Raw genomic sequence first — 20,464 nt, forward strand, 5'->3', positions numbered from 1 at the left:
GATTAAAAGTATGTGCTCCTATACTACACCCAGTCTGGTTTGTGACATTTTTATAGTAGCAGAATGAAAAGAATCATAAATCAAGGTACTTTAAATACACACACACATACATATACTGGGGGAAACAGGGAGTGTTCCCATCACAGCAAAGCAGAAACATCTGCTATAAGCCTCAAGGGATATCTGATGACATTCTTAGCCTTTGAGTTGGTGGAAACTAGTGGTCTGTTAGTACATTCCAAAAGGATTTACCTCTTGGTAACAAGGATGTAAGATCACACACACAAGTGGACAATAATGGCCATTAAGGAAGTTAAAGATAGCCCAAGATAAATTGGCTCTGGACCTATAACATCCCAGGTCGCCACAATCACAGAAGTTCTAATCATTCAATCGGCCCTGCAGGGTGTTTAACACAGGAAAAGCCATTTTTTTTTCCCTGGGAACTTCAGTTTCCTACTGAGTGATTTCTGCTCCCTGAGGAAGACAGCAAAGGACACTTCGAGCAGTCGCTGAAAGACATAATGGCCTTAGTGGGTGTGGGGCTCCCTGATAAGGCAGCAGAGCCCTCACATTTCCAAGTGTACAAGTCTGTCAGGCGCTCAGACCCAAACAATGCTCTTTGTCTGGAGTCAGAGAGAAAAGTCATTCAAGTCCAATCATCTTCAGCTGGTCCATGAATGGCCAGGAGCATCTTCATCTGGACCAGGGGGCTACCAGGTCAAAAGCAGAAAAGTGGAATTTAACTGGACCCTATGACCCCAAATTTGCCTTCAGCATATTGACAGGAGCTTTAGGTTTAAATAAAAGAAAACCAGGGGGGAGTGTGGGGAGGGTGGGTGGTAGGTGCATAATTACACAATCTTAGCCAAGGTGTACCTTCCCTCACCTTTGTCCCACCTTGGCAAGGTAGTCAGAAGAAGCTATAAAGCTTGAGGAGGCAAGATGGCTGCTGAGGAAACTATTTCCGCTGTGAGGTGAAGAATGAATATCATGGAGGGTACCCTTAGCTAGGGAATTTTTGCTTCCCAATACCTCCAGGCTTCATAGAATCTAAGGGAATTCAGGCGTAGGACAATGACATATTTCTGTACCTTCAACATAGAAGAGGATGAGCTTGGTTAGGTAGACAGACACCCCCTGAGTGGTTAACTTCCCTATGTACATTAAGCAAGAATGAGGATCCAAAGTAAAAGAGAAAGACACAAAATAACAGCAGAGATGTCAGGCCACTTTTAGTTACCTTGTGGCCCTAAGTGAGGAGTAAGTAACTTTTAGCAAAGGAGGTTTTTCACTTTTTGTTTTTACTTGTATATTATGTGTATGGGTGTTTTGCTCATGTGTGTGTGTTTGTGCACCGTGAGTGTGTATTACTCCCAGAGACCAGAAGAGGAAGTTATAGCTTCTGGAACTGGAGTTAAGGCAGTTGTTTGCCATCATGGAAATGCTAAGAATCAAACCCAGGTCCTCTGTAAGAGCAGCAAGTGCCTTTAACCACTGAGCCATCTCTCCAGCTGCAAGAAAACTGTTTTATTACATTTTCACAACTCCACATACTTTCTATGCAACAGAGGTCAGAGGACAATGTGTAGGACTTCAGGGAATTAACTCAGGTCATCAGGCTTGAAGGCAAATGCTTTTGTTACATCTAGAGGTCTTGATCAAGTTTCTCTTCTCAGCCAATTAAAGTACTAAAAGTCAGGAAAAACTGGGTGGTGGTGGCTCCCAGTACTCAGGAGGCAGAGGCAGGCAGATCTCTGTGAGTTCGAGGCCAATCTGGTCTACAAGGAGAGTTCCAGGACAGTCTCCAAAGCTGCAGAGAGATCCTGTCTCGAAAAAACAAAAACAAGCAAACAAACAAGAAAAACCATGTGTGTAAGTCTAGCACTTGGGAAGTATGAGAATCCAAAATTTAAGGTCATTGTAACAAGTTTAAAGCCAGCCTGGGCTGCCTAAGAACCTGTTTCAAGAAAAAAACAAAACAAACAAACACTCTTTAAATCAGTATTATCACATATGAATTAACTCCTTTTAGTAACTTGTAATGTCTAAGAAATAGAATCTTGGAGAAACTTAACCACTATCCTGCAGTCAACCACAATTATTCCTTTGCCCCATTACCACTCTGCTGATCACCCCATACAAACTGCCATTTGCCAGACCAGAGCTGGTTAGTGCCTTTCTTGTCTCCTAGTAAGCCCAGTATGTGCCTGTCTGTAGGTATCCACGCTTAAGCAGTGCTTGCTAATTGAAATCTCTGTAGCTGCCAGGACCTCTCCTCCACCACCTGAGGCTGAGCAGGTCCCTTGGGTACAAAGAAGTGTGATGACCTCAGATTGGGCCAAAGGCAATAACTGCTGCTGGGAATCCAGCCTACGGTAGCAACTAGAGTAAGTCTGATTTAATCCCATAATGGAATGTGACTCAGATAAAGCTTTATCAGTCTTTGCTGGGATGTGGGACAAACAGGTCATTCTGGAATCATGAAGCGACAGTTGTTATTGTCCTGGGTCTGCCCCGAGGTACCAGAAGGGCCAACTCACTGGGAAGTCCAGGTATGTAGGGCTGTTCAGTGTATTGGAGCCATATTCTCCTGGAGAGTCAGGAGGGAAAGAAAGAGGTTGGAGACTTCATCCGTTCAGGCAGACAGGACATCAAATTCTAACAGCACTTAATAATAACAAGAACAATAATAAGGCTATTTATTAGGCACCATGATAAGCCTTTAAATACATTAGCCTACAAAACCTTCACAAAAACACCTGGACAAGAGGTTCTACTTACCATCCTAATAAACAGGAATTCAGAAAAGGACACATGCATTACCTGCCCAAAGTCACACAGCTACAAGCGTGAGGGTGCTGAGGTGTAGACCTACAGCTGGCTAATTTGGAAGCTCTCCAACTAAGCATAGTGCTCAGCCAGTCACTGAGGACTTGAATCCTGGCTTTCGGGCTTTCGCGCTTCCCCCTCCTCTGGAAGTATTCCAGGAGGCTCTATGTAACCACGAGCTTCCATCTCCCCATTGCCCTGAAAGGGAAGAAATTAAGCCTAAAGCAAGGTGATCTGACCAATCAGGAGTAGAGGGGCTGCACCCCCCTCCACCTCCCAACCCCCAGGAGTGGCCACACCAAAGGCAAAGTGGAATCTGGCATCCTGCCAACTGCTCTCTGCCCCACTGGTCCCTCCACAGCCTCCCTACTCTGCCTTTTCCGTTTTTCCTAGGTCAACTTTACTTTCCAGACTCCCAACCCATTGGCCTCCTTCGTTTAAGAACACTTCTAAGTACTCATTGTTAGCAATGGCCTGGGGAATCACCTCCCTGGCTGCCAGAAAGAACCCGTATAATACAATATTAATAATAGCTAACACTTACTGAGCCAGTTAGTCGTCTTTCATCTTGAGCTGGAAAATGCAAGCAGAATGAACAAAGGCTTTTTACGTCTATCACAAGAGACCAAGTCAGTCAAGAGGAGGGAGCTAGTATTTCATGAACTTTGTGTTAGGCTTGAACCCTAACAGGAGGCAAAATGGCATGTTAACAAAGAATACAGACTCCAGGCTTGTTTGGAGAAGCCTGGGGCCAGTTCCATCGCCATCTACTGTGCACCGACAGATAAACTAATTCTCTGAATATCAGTTTTCCCTGTAAGAAGCAAATATTAAATTCTCAGGCTATCACCATTATTCTTGGTTGCCCAGAATTGCTTGCTGAAGATAGCTCACACTTCGGTAGTGGAACATAGAGAGATCAAACAGGAACTGACCTGACAGTCTCCCATGCTGGCTTGCTTTCACAGCATTGGGAGATTTGATGCAGCTACTGAAGGTAAAAGGTCATCAGTGGTATTAATTATCTAGTGGCGAACCCTGACTACTCCAGTACTGACCTGCCAGGCAAGATATGCCCGCTGCTACAATAGAAGCTTATGGGGAAACTAACCACTCTCTTACTGGATTTGGGATCTGTTCCGCAGGAAGGGGAATTTAGTCCTGATTGTAACCATTTCCAAAGACCATGGTTGAAGTGTCAAAGGTCTTGAGGGCAAGATGTGTTCACTACTGTTGTCTTGCTAGATTGTCATCTTGTCAGACTTCCTGCTAAATATTAGTGTGTATACCCATAGACTAGATAGCTGCACACAACCCTGGCTAGACAAACTTCTGTCCTCAGTGGGCAGCAGTTAATGCAGAGACTTATATATAACAGGTCAGAGTGTGAGAAAAGGTGGCTGCTGAGTGCTCCACCCTGATGGGGCATCTGGATCACCACTGTCCACTGTTGAGGCAGGGTCCCATTCTGAAACCCAGGCCTGCTTAAAACTCACTGGGTAGCCCAGGCTGGCCTCAGACTCACAGACATCCTTTTGCTGGGATTAAAGGCGTTTGCTACCAGCTCTGGTGATGAGTTTTTGTTTTTGTTTTTTGAGACAGGGTTTCTCTGTAGCTTTGGAAGCTGTCCTAGAACTCACTCTGTAGACCAAGCTGGCTTCAAACTCACAGAGATCCACCTGCCTCTGCCTCTCAAGTGCTGGGACTAAAGACATGCACCACCAACACTCGCTTGGCTGGTGATGCGTTTTTAAAGGACCATTCTTACCTCCTTGTTGGATGACTTTTCCTGGGGAGACAAGCACAGATCTATTCACTCCAAGTTGAGAGAGTACTTGCAAATAAAGAAACAAGCCTATCACACCCCAGCATGGTGGAATCATTTCTAAGAGCAGGAATGACTCACAGGTGGATATACAACAAGGAAGGTAGGAGGGTCTGCTGGGCAGCCACACCACTGCCGAGCACTACCATCACCATAGACGGCCTATGAAAAGCTGCATCACAGATTTCCTTGGAAACCCACGGACAACCACACCACCAAAGAGACCCAACCTAGTCAGTTGTTTACCTCTCACATAACTGGGAAGGAGTGACACTCGTGAGGCTCTCCTGAAGTCCCTCAAGCTTCCTGTCCATTCAAGGGAAGTTTGTTAGTTTTCCAGACAGGGTCTCATGTAGCCCAAGCTGGCCTTGAACTTGCTATATATGGACAGCCTTGAGTTTCTGACCTTCTATTGCTGTCTCCCAAGCACTGGCACCAGGATTCCAAAGGAATGTCAATAAGCTTGATCTAGAGAGGGTCTCTGCAGATGATCCCTACTGCCCTGGTTCAAGGCTACTACATTCATGCCAAGAGGCAACAGGCACATAGCACCCATCCAGGGACAGGCCACTCCGAACAGTTTTAATAATAGCGAATAATTTCCTAAGCTCTCATCCTGGCATCTGGCAGTCTCCACAGAACCTCCTAGGTACATATTATAATCTTCTCTAAGACAAGGTCTTAGAGCCTGGCTGAATTTGGACTCTGAGATCCAACTGCCTCTACCTCCTGAAGATGGGATTAAAGATATATGTCACTAGGCCTAATATTAATTTGGTTTCTTTTTTTTTTTTTTTTTTTTTTTTTTTTTTTTTTTTTTTTTTTTGAGACAGGATTTCTCTGTATTGTTCTGTATTGCTTTGGAGCCTGTCCTGAACTAGCTCTGTAGACCAGGCTGGACTTGAATTCACAGAGATCTGCCTGCCTCTGTCTCCCGAATGCTGGGACTGAAGGTGTGCACCACCAACGCCTGGCTTGATTTTTACTTTTAGTGTGTATCAGTGTATGTACCCTGTGTGTGTCCAAGGAAGTCAGAAGATGGTGTCAAATCCCCTGGAACTGGTGTTACTGGCAGTTGCGGGTGCTGGGCACCCAATTCAGGTCCTCTGAAAGAACAGCCAGTGCTTTTAACCAGTGAGCCACCTCTCCAGCCCCTTCACTATTATTCTTGTCTTACAAATGAGGAATTTCAGGCTAAAACGAGAATGAAAGCCGCAGGAGCTTGGCCTGTTTGCTGCAAATCTGTGCTCTTGAACTCTAGAGACGGGAGGCTTACGCCATTGTGGTACAAAGCAGTTTTCAGCTACCAAATTGGCTTTAGACCATAACCTCAGACACATCTGTAAAGTGTGCCTACTTCCTCAGGATATATCTGTGTCGGTGTTTCATAGGAGCCCACACAACCTGTGAGGTAGTAAGGGCTGGCACAGATTAAGTGGCTGGTCTGGAGACACTGCGTGATCCTCATTGAGCTCTAGGCTGTGGGGGCTGAAGGCCTGGTCTGTACTCTGTAGCTGCCCACCATACCACACAGGTTCTTGACCCTCACAGACTACCCAGGACCCCAGGTCTCTGGAAGCTTTGGGAGGCTCAGTAGTTAGAAAGTTTCTCTCTCTGGCCATGTGGCACAAATCTCAGTACTGGGGAGGCAGAGGCAGGTAGATCTTTGTGAGCTCCAGGCAAGCCAGGACTACATAGTGAAACCCTGCATTTAATACAAATAGAAATTTTAAAAAGGAGTTGGGGATGAGGGCACATGCCTTCAATCTCAGCTCTTGAGAGGCAGAGGCAGGTGGATCTCCAGGCCAGCATGGTCTACATAATAAGTTCAAGGCTACACAGTACGACTCAGTCTCAAAAAAAAAAAAAAAAACAACAAACAAAAAAGAAAGAAAGATTCTCTCCCTTATTTCCACTTCAACCTGCATCCCTATCCCCAGAAAACTACCATCCTTGAAGCCCCTTTACAGATGACAGGGGTTGTTACTCCTCAAGTTCAGACCGAAAATCATAACAAGGATTTCTGGTTCTAAGGAAAACTGCTGTTTACACTTGGCTTCTTTTCCATTAAGATCGAAAGTTGCAATTCAATCAGGAGAAAATTGCCCTCGGGACCACTGAACAGACATCTTAGCTCAAATCAGGCCCTGAATACATGTGTCAAAAGTACCTCACACTCTCGTTCGTTGGTTGCCAGCCAAGTCTCAGGGGGTGGTCCAATTGATCTGTGAGCATTCAGTCAGACCTAATGTTCGCTGCACACATTTTCTGTGTATTGTAGCTGCCAGGCCAGCCATCTGATTACAAGTTCCAGTGGGCAAGATGAATCCACCATGTGATAAGTAGAATACTGGAGAATGAAAGACATAGTTGATGTCTTCCCTCTGCAGGATGGACAGGACACCCATTGAACAAGTGGCAGGTGTAGGCCCTTGGCATATACAAATTCATCTTCGTCACAATTCTAACAGTGTCCTAGTTTGCTCTTTGATGCTCTAATAAAACACTGGACAAAACCAAGTTGGGGGAATGAAAGGATTTATTTGGCTTACATCTCCCTATCACTGTCCATCACTGAAGAAGTCAGGCAGTAACTCAAGCAGGAACAGGCAGGAACTGTGAGGAAAGCTGCTCACTGGCTTACTCTCAGGCTGACACCTTTCTTCTATAAACCAGGACCACCTCCTGAGGTGCTACTGCCCACAGTGCGCTGGCCCCTCCCACATCAATCATCCATCAAGAAAATGCCCCAGACACTTGCCTACACACAATTTGCTAGAGACATTTGCCCTACCCCATTGAAATTCTTTCTTCCCATACAACCCCAGCCTATGTTGTTGACAAAAACAAACAAACAAGCAAACAAAACCCAGCACAAACAGGTAGGGTAGATGCCATCATTACCTGTGTTTATAAAAGTAAATGATATTTAGCTCCAAAGAGTAGAGGGTTTGTTTGTTTGGTTGGCTTTGATTTTTTTTGAGACAGGGTTTCTTTTTGGTTTTTCAAGACAGGGTTTCTCTGTGTATCCTTGGCCATCCTAAAACTTGTTTTGTAGACCAGACTGGCCTCAAATTCAGAGATCTGCCTGCCTCCTTCTTCCAAGTGCTGGGACTAAAGGCATGGGCCACCACCGTCCAGATGAAAATAGAGTTTTGTTTGTTGGGTTGGTTTTTTGTTTGTTTGTTTTGTTTGTTTTTCGAGACAGGGTTTCTCTGTGTAGCTTTGGAGCCTGTCCTGGAACTAGCTCTGTAGACCAGGCTGGCCTCAAACTCACAGAGATCCACCTGCCTCTGCCTCCAGAGTGCTGGGATTAAAGGTGTGCGCCACCAATGCCTGGCAAAAGTAGAGTTTTTAAAACACAGTAAGCACTTTTGAGTAGGTGCTCTGGGTGCATCATTATCTTCAAAACTAGTTTCTCTCTTATGCTGGGCATGGTGGCTCACAACTGTAGTTATAGTATTCAGGAGGCAGAGGCAGATGGATCTCTGGCCAGCCTTGTCTATACAAAGTGAGTTCCAGGCCAGTAAGGTCTATATAACCAAACCTTGTCTCAACAACAGCTGGTTTCTCTCAGAGATTATTGGGATGAACTCTCTGGGTAGAATGGTTAAGCAGTTATCTTTCTTTTATTCTGCCCATTGTCATCTTTTATGAGACATTTTAAGTAAGTGGGGTTTGTGATTAGAAAGATCTGGATTCAAATAATGGCTCTAATAGTAATCATGAAACTGACCTCACTTTAAATAAATATTTCAAGCAGAGTATTTAATACAAGGGAATTAACACCGTGGAAGCTTGCTGGGCTTTGGTGGCACCGGCCTTGAGTCCTCGCACTCTGGAGGCAGAAGCAGGCAGATCTCTGTGAGTTCGAGGCCAGCCTGGTCCACAGATCGAGTTCCAGTACAGACTCAAAAAGCAATTCAGAGAAGCCCTGTCTGGGAAAAATCAAAACCAACCAACCAAACAAACAAACACTGTGGCAGCTTAGGTGATGGAGAAGTCATCGCTGATGGGATGGGGAAAGCAAAGCAAAGCAGACATCAAAAGCAGGGTCAGAAACAGCAGTGGTGGGGGTATTCTGTCCTCTATTTCAGTTCACCGATATCGCGGTGACCACAGTAGCTGACAGAATCAGCTTAAAGGGAGGAAGGCATGGCAGAGGGTGGCAGTGCGTCATGGAGGGGAAGGCGTGGCAGAGCATCTCACTTAGCAGCAGCAAGAGCATGTGGCAAAGCTGTTCACAAAACGGAGGCCCAGGAAGCAGAGAGAGGAGACCAGAGAACAGAGTTGGACGGGAGCAGAAGCCCCACTCCTAGAGGCCTACTATGACCAGCTTGGTTTCATCTCCTAAAGGGTCTGAGCCTCCTGAAATAGGCCACCAGCTGGGGACCTAACACTCATGATGTGAGTCTGAGGGCCGGAGAGATGTCTCCGCGGTCAAAAGCACTTGCTGTTCTTGGAGAGGACCTGGTTCTATTCCCAGAACCCGCTTGGCGGCTCACAAGCATCCACCAGTTCAGATCCAGGAGATTCAACAGTCATGCACACAGTGAACATACCTATATGCAGATTAAACATTCATACACATAAAATTAAAACAAATTAACAAATGAGAAAGAAGACGGAAGGAAGGCAGGGAGGGAGGAAAGGGGGGAAGGAAAGAGGGAGGGAACAGGGCCACAAGAAAGAAAATGTGGACCTGTGAGGGACAGTTCAGATCCAAACTTTAACATCCTCATCCTGTGCCAGCTGCTCCCAATGGCCAACCTCAGCGAGATGCTAACTGGCAAGGGAGCCTGGCAAATGCAGCCTGGCCAGGAGTGGGACAGGTTTAGAGGATTGGGTGGTGACCAAAGGAGAGCAGCAGACGTGAGGACAAACTAGTGTCAAGTTCCTGCCTTATAAAACGACTTTAATTCATTGACAAATATACAGAAAACATTAGCATAATCCCTGGCACCTGACATAGAGGCAGCTATAGCTCATTTTTTTTTCCTTAGTTGGGAAAGGCAAGATTCAGATAGATTAATAGATTTGTTCCAGCAAAGAGGCTGGGCATCTGGGAGAGCAGGGTAATCTTGACAAAGTCAATGCGTTTCTTTCAGCCTTAATTTTCCTTTCAATTCTTTGATTGCTAAGGAAATTCACTCTTTCTGCAAATATTTACCTGCTGCATTCCAGGCACTGTGTGGGAAAACAAGACAGACGCAGTCCTCGCTCTCCTTGTGCTAACAGTCTGGTGTGAAGAAAGCCATACAGGTTACACAGGTGATCATGGAGTGTGGCATTGATACTTGCCACAAAAAACCAAGTGCTGTGAGGGAGGTTGAGGCAGGCCTGGTCTACTCTAGGGAGGTCAGAACATCTTCCCTGTGACCTGGGGAGGATCCCAGCAGAGCGCGCTGGCGAGCAGCACAAGGGATGCTGGAAGATTTACCACTGATCAGCAAAGGTGCTGCTGGCAGGGACCATGCCTCCGAAAGACCCAGAGTCGGACCAGGTCACAGGGTCAGGTCCAAGCCACAGGTCCCAGGCCTGCGTTCCTCGCCCTGGGCCGCGGCTGATCCTGCGCGCTAATGCATATCGAATTTTCGTTGAATTGGCCCGCGCAGAGTGTGCAGCGGTGGCGCTGCCAGAGCCTAATTCCCTTTGCATCGATCCCGCCGTTAATGACATAACCTTCTCCTCTAATTAACTGACGACTGCATTAGCGGCCTCCTGCTCGTAGCCCGCAGCTCACGCTCCCCCCCCTCCGCCCCCACCTCCCGCAAGCCGCTGCAGTGCGATTCGTTAAGGGACCTAGAGTAGTTGCTGCGCTAATTGGACCCGGGTTCCATCCCGGGATGGATGGACACGGGATATTGTTTGAAGATTTGGCCACCCTTGTGGCAGCTCAATCGCGGTTATTCGTGTTGTTGTTTACTGTGTTCCAACACTGGGCAGAGCACTTAACATACTTTAGCTTATGATTCATTATAATGACTCTAGAGACACATAGTGGAAATTGGGGCTGGTAGGAGGAGGGAAAACGCAGGAACCACGGATGTGGAGCAAGCCACTGTGAAGGCTGGGCTCCCAGCCCCCTTCACCAACTGGTTGGACTAGCAAGTTTGTACAGTACCCCTAGGTAATCCTCAACACCATGGTAAGGGTTTTATAGACTCCATGCTTGGCAGAACAGCAGACAGATGATTGAGCACTCAATGCTGTGAATGTTGAAACTCCAGCTCGTGGTTTTTGTTTTGTTTTGTTTTTTCCTTTCCTGGGTGTTCATTTCTCTGATGTAATCAAGTCTTTCCTTTGTTTTTAATTATTTAATTTCAATTTATTTTGTATTGGGAATGGGCTGTGGGTGTGCCACAGCATGTGTGGAAGTCAGAGGACAACTTGCTGGAACAGGCTGTCTCCTTCCAATGTGGGTCCCCGGAATTGAACTCAGTTGCTCAGTTTAGCAGTAAGTGCCTTTACCTGCTTAGCCATCTTGCCAGCCCTTATTATAAATTTTTATCATTTAGTTTTTGTGCCTGTGCGGAGGAGTGAGAATAACTTGCAGGAGCCGGTTCTTGCCTTCCACCTCATGCGTTTCCCAGGATAAAGGCATCAGCCTTGGCAGAAGGTGCCTTTACCCGGTTTGCCCTCAGGCTGGCCCTGGTTTTTTATTTTGAGTCAAGGTCTCAACTAAACCCTGTATAGTTGACGTCTAGATATGTCTGTCATGGTGGCCTTTGTATTCCCTGCCTCGGCCTCTGGAGTGCTGGGAACACAGACCTGTGCCAGCACATCCAGAATGGTCATGTTCTGGAATTCCTTGGGTGGCAGAGAAAACACAGGAAATTTTCTTCTCTAGCCAAACACAAATACAAGGGTCCCAAATATTATATCCCTTATGATCGATATTTTTGTTTCCATTTCCCTGTCTGTCAGCCCGTGTGTGTGTGTGTGTGTGTGTGTGTGTGTGTGTGTGTGTGTGTGTTTAGGTAGTACCAGGTAGCCTGGGCTAGCCTTGAACTTCTGATCTTCCTGCCTCAACCTCCCAAGTACTGACATTTCAGTCCTAAAATTCAAACTTTAAAAATACTCTCTGGGGCTTGAGGAATGGCTCAATAGTGCAGGGCACTGGCTGCTCTTACAGAGGATCGAGTTGGGTTCCCAGCACCCACTGGTGGCTTACAACCATCTGTAACTCTAGTTCCAGGGGATCTGATGCTGCTCTGACCTCAGGCAGTAGGCATACAGGTGGTGCACATACATACAAATAGGCAAAACAGTTGTTCACATGATTTAAAACAAATCTAAAAGAATCCGTCTTTAAAATAAAAGATGAAATAGCTTTCCAGTGTATCCCTTAGCTGAAAAGGCACGTGACGGTAGAGACACAGGTATAAAGAGTTTTGTGGAATTTGCTGTAGCATGGTGAAGAGACAGCAAGACCAGAAACCCTCCGTGCTCATCTGCCGTCTGTCTCTTCCCTCCACTGTCTAGAAATCTTTCCTGAGGGAAAGACCTGGATATGACAAGTCTTTAACATCCACCCTGAAGTAAATGTCAGAATTGCTATATCTACCAGCCTGTATACACATCCCTTTTTGATACGTCTACCACACAAAAGGACCCACCATTTTTGGGTTTTGTTTGTTTTTGTTTTTTGAGACAGGCTTTCTCTGTGTGGCTTTGGAGCCTGCCTTGGAACTAGCTCTTGTAGACCATGCTGGCCTCAAACTCACAGAGATCTGCCTGCCCCTGCCTCCTGAGTGCTGGGATTAAAGGTGTGAGCCGTCACTGCCTGGCAAAAGCCCACTGTTCTTTGGATGGAGACTTAAGAGCAGCAGGTTAAGCCACTTGCCTGAATCCCCTCAGCTGAGTAGTGCTGCTGAGTCTCAAAACCAAATCAAGCGGGATCTACTTTCCACTGTGCCCTTCCCACTATGAGTTCTTTAAGCCTGAAGGCCTGTGCTCCCTGACAGTCAATGCGTCATTTCTCAGCAACTGAGTACTTCATTTGGGAATTGTTTCCAAGCCCCTTCACCACAGATCTCGCTCTCCTCCCCACAGTGGGGAGCCAGCTTGAGTCAGATGGCCTCTTGGGGGGGGTTTACAAGGGGCCTTTTGTATTAAGAGGGTACAGACAGAACCTGCCTGGGGCAAAGTTGGGAAACAGATAAGTCTCCTAAGTGCCAGGCTCACCCTCCTTGAGGGAGAGGGGTGAAATTACTCCCTTCATAGCCTATTGATATGCTGTCCCTAAGGCCTCCCTTCCTGAGGAATACTGAGTCCTCCATTCAGGCCACTGCGCCCTTCAGATTTCCTCCTTCGTGAAGCCTCAATGATTGAACCATGTTGAATTCCTGACCCTCCTCATGCCTGAGAGTCTTCAGCACAGGAACTTTCCCAATAAGCAAAGAGCATGTTTCCAATCTACTTACCAGGGGTTAGTGCTGTGGCTCAGGCATGAGTTAACCTCCAGATACCTGTTTCTCTTCCCTGTAAAATGGGATAAAGGAGGCTGGAGAACTGGCCCAGCAGGGAGGGGCACAAGCCTGAGGACCTGAGTTTGGATCCCAGCACCAACAACACAACACAACAACAACACAAATAAAACCAGTGGAAGGCCGTTGCCACCAAGGCTGAGTTCTATTCCCAGGACCCAAAAATTGTAATGAAAGTACCAACCCCTGCAAGTTGTCCCCTGGCCTCCTTCATACATGCATAAACATCATATAAATGAAAAAAATAAATGTAACATAATCTGTTGAAGCCCAGCGCAGTTGTTTGTATCTATAACCTAGCACTGTGGAGGCAGAGAAAGTAGTATTGGGGGGATTTGCTGCCTGCCTGCCTAGCTCCAGGCAGCAAGAGATCCTGTCTCAAAGGAATAAGGTGGACAGTGACAGAGCAGAACTGATGTACCCCTCTAACCTCTTCAAGAAAAAAGCATAAGAGATGGTGATGGATTTGAAATGGAATCATAAGCTGGACATAGTGGTGCATGCACTTGGCAGACAGAGGCAGAGGAATCTCTGAGTTCAAGGGCTCCCTGGTCTGTAAACCCTGCCTTGAAAAAAACAAAAATAAAATAAAACAAGACAATAGTACCTGCCCTAAATAAATAAACATCTATTTTACTGTATGTGTATTTGTGTTTTGCCTGCATGTATATATGGTATGAATGTATGTATGTACAGCATATGTCTGGTGCTCCTAGAGGCCAAAAGAGACCATTGGAGTTACAGGGTGGTTGATTGTGAGCCAACATGTGGTTTCTAGGCACCAAATCCAGGTCCTCCACTCGAACAGCAAGTGCTCTTAACTCCTGAGCCAATCTCTCCAGTCCCAGAATTTAAGTTTTTCTGCCCCTATAGTTCAAAGAGTATGCAATTAATATTAAAATTTCCTTTCAAAATTGATAGGGATATGAGATGGATACTAAGAAGAAACAAGCCACGAGGCAGCTCGGTTTTAAAAGGCCACACAGGTAAAGCTAGTGCAGTGTTTGACACTTACTGCACTCACAAAGAATAATGCCTCTCACTACTCTTTGTCTGTCTGTCTCCACCCTAAAACTTGCCTTATCTCTTGGCCATCCTACTGCTGCCTTACCCAGCCCATAGCAGGTACTTAGCAGAAGAAGATACAAACCCAACAAAAGTATAGGCAGCCCAGGGTCTTGGGGAAAACCTCTCACTTTGGGTCAGCGGAGGCTCCAGTTTGTTTATAGACATCCTTCCAAGGGGGCTGTGCTCCTCATTGTCGGCACTGACCTAGACCAAACACAGGCTCATTTCATCCTTTCACGCCGACATGCCAAGGACATGCTGTAGGATGTCACTGAAAGAGTGAAGGGTCATGGCTCTCCGCATGACCAGTGATGCCAAGCATGCCGGACCTGACTTCTGCATTCCAGCTCTCCAAGACCCCTGCCCCCTCCACAAGGCCTAGCTTGTGTACTAGCCGCCTTGCCATGCAGTGTCTTTCCTCGGGGAGAGAAGTAACAGGAAGAGCTTGCTCTCAGAACCCCAGTCACAGCCAACCATTCATCATCCTCTCAACACTTTGACCTTTCCAGTCCCTGCATTCGTCCCTCTGATCTCTGGGCTGCTCTTTCCTCGTTGCTGCAAAACAAATCCTGCTCATTGTTCAAGCCTGGTCCTTCCAGGAAGCCGTCCCCGCAGCCTGCAGAAAAGCCCCCTCTGTCTGACCCGCTGTCCAGATCCTATCATTTCTTGTAATTTAGGCTGTGGGTCTCAGCCCGATGCTGGACATCAGTGAGGAGTCAAGCCGGCTGAGCCTTGATTGCTAGATCAGTCACTTGTCAGGTCAGGAGCCTGGGGTAAGTTGTTTGGCTGCACTGAACCTCTTGTAAAATTGAGAAAATAAAATAGGATAATTATGAAAATTAAATGAGATAATGCTCATTAGGCCATTAGCATGGTGCCTTATGAACATTAAACTCACAATAAATGTTAGCCATTATCCTTGTTTCTGTTTTTCTTCCACTCCCATCCCCATCCACAGGATTCAGATAAGGCCTTGACCGTTTCAGCATCTGAAGGCAGAATTTTATTGTAACTAATCCCTTAGACTCCAGATGTGAAAACCTTCCTCCAGGGAGAAACAGCTATGTTGAGAACATGGACTAAGGACTGAACGGTAGGACTACCTATCAAGTGTGATAGGGAGAAGAAAACCAAGGGCTCCTCAGGCAAAGAAAGTATCTGGAGGCTTACAAATCAAACTAACAAACACAGGGTTTGTGTTTGCTTTTATTCTTGTTTGAGACAGGATCTCACCACAACTTAAGCTGCCAATTTGTAGGAATACATTCATTCACTCTGCCCTACTCTTCAACATCCAACACCAGAAATCTAGCAAGCTTGCTGGCAGTAATCTCTGTTTCCTGTGCCTAGTAGTACCCTTGTGTAGAAAAAAAACAATCTTGACCATGAACCCAGATTTCCTCCTGAAGAGATTAGTATGCAGAAAGCGGTAAACAGTGGAGGATGCCCCTGGCTCCTGACTCACTGTCCGGCCTCCCTAAGCCCTCTTTGAACTTTCTGGGACTGCACTACATAATGGTTACACCCCTTTGTACTAAGTAATTCAAACATTCCTGTTACTTGGGATCTGAGCTGCAGACTTAGCATTCTGGTTTCCATCCTGGAGCTCTCAGCTCTTGAAAAGATGTCCTAAGTCAGTTCTGCATAGAATCTAGACAAAATGAGTGGAAGGGTCAACAGCAGCATCTTAGTACAGTTCCAGGGCCTAGAACAGAAGCCATGGTGTCCACAGAGGTCTCTCTCAGAAGCAACAGTCACAATGGCTGGCATTTACCCAGCGCTCATCCTGTATGAAGCACTATGTAAGGTATTATAATAATTTCCAACCTTTAAAACAGCCAAGTTGGGGTGCTGGGGAGATGGATGGACTGGTGCAGTACTCACTGCACAAGATAAGGACCTAGGTTCAGATTTCCAGTGTTCGCATTAAAAACGTTAGGCACGGCACCTTCTAGCCATCGGTGATTGGAGACAGGAGGATCCCTGAAACTTGCTGCCTAGGTAGTCTTGGTGAATCAGTGAGCTCTAGGTCCTATCTCAAAAAATAAGATGGAAGCCTGGAATGATGGCATATACCTTTAACCTGGCACTCCAGAGGCCGAGGATCTCTTTAAGTTCAAGACCAGCCAGAGCTACATAGTGAGACCCTGTCTCAAAACAAAACAAACAAATAAATAAGCACAAAAGTCTGCTGTCGCAAGATTGTCATTCAGCATTTTTCACTGCTACCAGAAGCCCTTCACATTAGGCTTCACAGAAACAAGTCTAATGCCATTAACCACCCAGCTAGCCATGACACCATTAAGAGCCTAGCCACTGTGCCTCCACCTGATCTGGGCTCGGGGCTGTGGGCTGGGAGAGTATCTGGTTGTTTACCAGGAATTTGGACCTTCTTCAGAGAAAAGCACAGATGACCTATTAGTCTAATTCAAGCACTTAGCAAGGAATGACTGTACCATTCACACCCTCAGGCCCAGGATAATGGAGCCAGAGCAATGGAGAGGCCTTGACTGCTCAGAAGTCTCCCTGGGAGGAGAAAAAGAAAGAAGGTGGGTAGACCCTGGGCCCCACTGGAGTTTGCAGGGAAGCAGCCTGGCTGAGCATTTCCTGGGCTGGGCAGGCTATGAGGATACAAGAATATGCAGGGAGAGGCTTGCCTTTCCACCCACTACTCTGGCAGTGGTGTGTGTGTGTGTGTGTGTGTGTAGGAACCCATGTCCATTCAAATCAAAGGATAACTTACAGGAGCTGGTTCTCAAATTCTACCATGTGGGTCCCAGGGATCAAATTCAGGTCATCAGCCTTGCTGGGAAGTGCCTTTATCCACTGGACCATCTGCTCTTCGAGGACTGGGGTTTGGTTCCTTCACATAGTAGCTTACAACTTCTTGAAACTCTAGTTCCAGAGAATCTGATGCTCTCTTCAACCTCAGTGGGCACCAGACATGCATATGATACACTAATACATATAAAATAAAATATTGTTAAGTAAAAGCAAACAAAAAAGCCAGTGGCTGGGGACATACCCCAGTGGCAGAGTACTTAGCATATGTGAGGCCCTCAGTTTAATCTACATCATAACACACACGCACACACACACAACACACACACACGCACACACACTTAGACACTTAGATCAGAGAAGAATGGAAAGTGCTCTGGTTTGAATCTGATTTGCCTCCACAGAAAGTTTCTTTGAAGTTGTGAAGTGTTGAAAAAGTGGAGGCGTGCATGGTGGTGCATATCCGTCCCAGAACTCCTAAGGCAGAGGCAGGAGGGGCTCTGTGAGTTTGAGGCCAGCCTGCTCTATACAGTGGCTTCTAGGCCAGCTAGGGCTGCATAGTGAGTGAGACCCTGTCTCAACTTCCCCCCCCCAAAAAAAAGTGGAAACAATCCAACTTGCTATTTAGAAGTGGGACCTTTGAGAAGTGATCAGATAAGATCATCAAGGGAGTGCCTCCATGATTGAATGCTGATGACAGAGAGAGAAGGAGGGAGGGAGGGAGAGATTGATTCTGCTAGCAAAGCCATTACCAGAGATAGTCCCTTGATCTTAAACCAGAAGTAAACCAAATAAACCACTTTTTTTTTTTGAGGCAGGGTTTCTCTGTGTAGCTTTATAGACCAGGCTGGCCTCGAACTCACAGAGATCTGCCTGCCTCTGCCTCCCAAGTGCTGGGACTAAAAGCATGCACCACCACCACCCAGCTAATAAAACTCCTTTTAATGAAAATGGAATCTTTATGTTAAACACATGGTTTTCTTGACTCAGCTTCCTGGTAGCCTGGAGAAACCTCTTTTCCCCCATAATTTATCAGGTGATATTATATTATCAGAAGTAAAAGATAAACTAAGTAGGGGCATAAGGATCAGTTGAAGATCATCCTCACATCTTCAACTTCACCTCTAGTTGGAGACAAACCTTGGCTTCAGGAAAGCCTATTTCAAAACCCAAGCAACCACATGCTCACTACCAACCCTGACCACCTGAATTTGAACTCTGGGACACACATAAATGGTGAGAAGTGTCTACTTCAAATTGTCCTCTGGCCTCCATACATGTACCATAGCATGCTTATTTGCTCACACACATAAAAAATTAAAAACACAGCCAAATATCCGTGAGTTCAGAACTGGTTAAACAAGCAATGCATATGTATGTATACAATATAAGACCATGGTGTGCACGAAGGGTAGGCCCAGCTCAAGCTCCATTCACAGTTGCTGCAGTATGCTTGAGACTTACACTTGAATGTGCAGCCCTACCCACATTTCAAAACATGCCCCTAACCCTCATGTTACAGATGTGCATGGAACATTCTAGCAGTTTAAGAGTGAGGACTTACAGATTCTCCTTTCTTCTTCAGAATTGTCTGGACACCATACACCACAAATGCTTATTTTTACTATGTGTCAGATATGATGCTTTACAGGATGTACCTTATTCCTTATAAGGTGCAGCCAATGCTTTTGCATGTTACAGATGTGCTTAGTAAAGCTCAGAGAGGCCCAGACCAGGGTTGCACAGCTCTTGACTGACAAAGTCAAGACTTGTTGAGAATATACCAATTATGTTTCTCATCGCTATGGAAAAATACTTGACAGTCAACTTGGGGAAGAAGAATTTATTTTGGCTCAAATTGAAGAGATGGAAATCCATTGTGCTAGTAGGAGCTTGTAGCTATGTTGGCAGGAGCATGAGGCAGCAGAAATGGAGCAGAGATGGAGAGTGTCTACCCTGAGGCTTGCTGTAGGGATGCACCTCTGAAGAGTTCTACAACCTCACCAGACAGGAAGCAACTGAGGAGAAAGATCTCCACAAGCTCAAGGTCAACCTGGACTACAGAGTAAGGACCAGCTGGGAATTCATGCTACATCACAGGTCCTGTTTCCCAAAAAGAAGGTAGGAGTAGAGCACTGACAAATACCTGAGCGGGAGAGTTCTTGGCCTAGTGTACACAGACCCTGAATTTGATTCCAAGCTTCACCATAAAAATGGAAGGAGGGAGGGGAGGGACGGCGGGAAGCCAGGCATGGTGACCCACACCTGTAATCCTAGCACTCAGGAGGTTGAAGCAGGAGGATCTGTAATTCCTGTCCCAGGCTGCCCCTTTCCCATCTCTGTTGACACCGGGTGTGCATGTGCTACAGAACACCCAGAACCAAATAAAAAACAAATATAAAAAATAATTTTAAACTATGACAAAGGCTTAAATGAACGAATGAGTGTTCTTGAAGACAGTATGTATTAAATAGTAATTGGCACACAGTATAAGCTCAATAGATGAGGGTTGTTATAATTTGTTGCTGCATTTATGACACTGTTGTTTTCACGACTGTCTTCTCTGTGTCTCTACGCTGGTAGGTGAAAGGGTTGAGATAGTATCTGAGTATCACTACCTTGGAACCTCTTCCATCCACCAGCGTCTTACAGAGACAGGATGGATTAGATGGCCTTTGAAAGAATGAGTGAATGAATAAATAAATAAGCAAGTACTCACAGCCTATAAATATATTCTTCCAACTACTCTACTTGGGAAGATGTTTCCTTACTCCAGTAGGATTAAATTCCTCGAGATCGAGGAACAGCTTCTGCTTTCTTCTGGGCCTATTGGGAACTGGAACAGATCAGGAACACAAGGGTTCAATAAATGCTGTGGCTGTCTGGGGGCCTCTGCAGCAGCACTGGTAAACCCTAGACAGGGTACCAGGATCACCTAGAGATAGATGGATATCATCTTTTATCTATGCTATTTTTTCTCCCAACTCTATTGCAAGAGAGGCTAAGAGACCTGCCTGAAGTCACATACCACTAAACTTGTATAAACTTACAATATAAGGAAATGGGAAAAGATCAAAGTTTTAGGTCAAAATGTTTAATCATGATCCAGGGGTCGGGGGACTTGGGGACATAGTAGGAATTCAGTAAACCCAAAGGCTCCAACTCTTGATGCCCAAATGTTCAGGATCACATGGCAGAGCAGTGAAGATGGAAAGTTCTCACCTTCCATTCAAAGGGGAGGAAGGGCCAGGAACACCAATCGTCCTCACAAAGGGAACATCTTTCTCAGATGCCTCAGAACCCTCAGCCCTGCCTTCCTGAAGAACACAATAGGGAATGATTGACTTGGTAGGCTCTGGGCGATCCTGGGAAGCAGGAAGAAGGGATGGGAGGGGCGAAGCAAATCATCACCAGAATATATGGTCAAACTGAGGTGACAGAGTTCTAAGGAGGACAGCCTGAGAGAGAA

This window comes from Phodopus roborovskii, unplaced genomic scaffold (assembly GCF_943737965.1).
Source record: "Phodopus roborovskii unplaced genomic scaffold, PHOROB, whole genome shotgun sequence".
In the NCBI taxonomy this organism is placed as follows: Eukaryota; Metazoa; Chordata; class Mammalia; order Rodentia; family Cricetidae; genus Phodopus; species Phodopus roborovskii.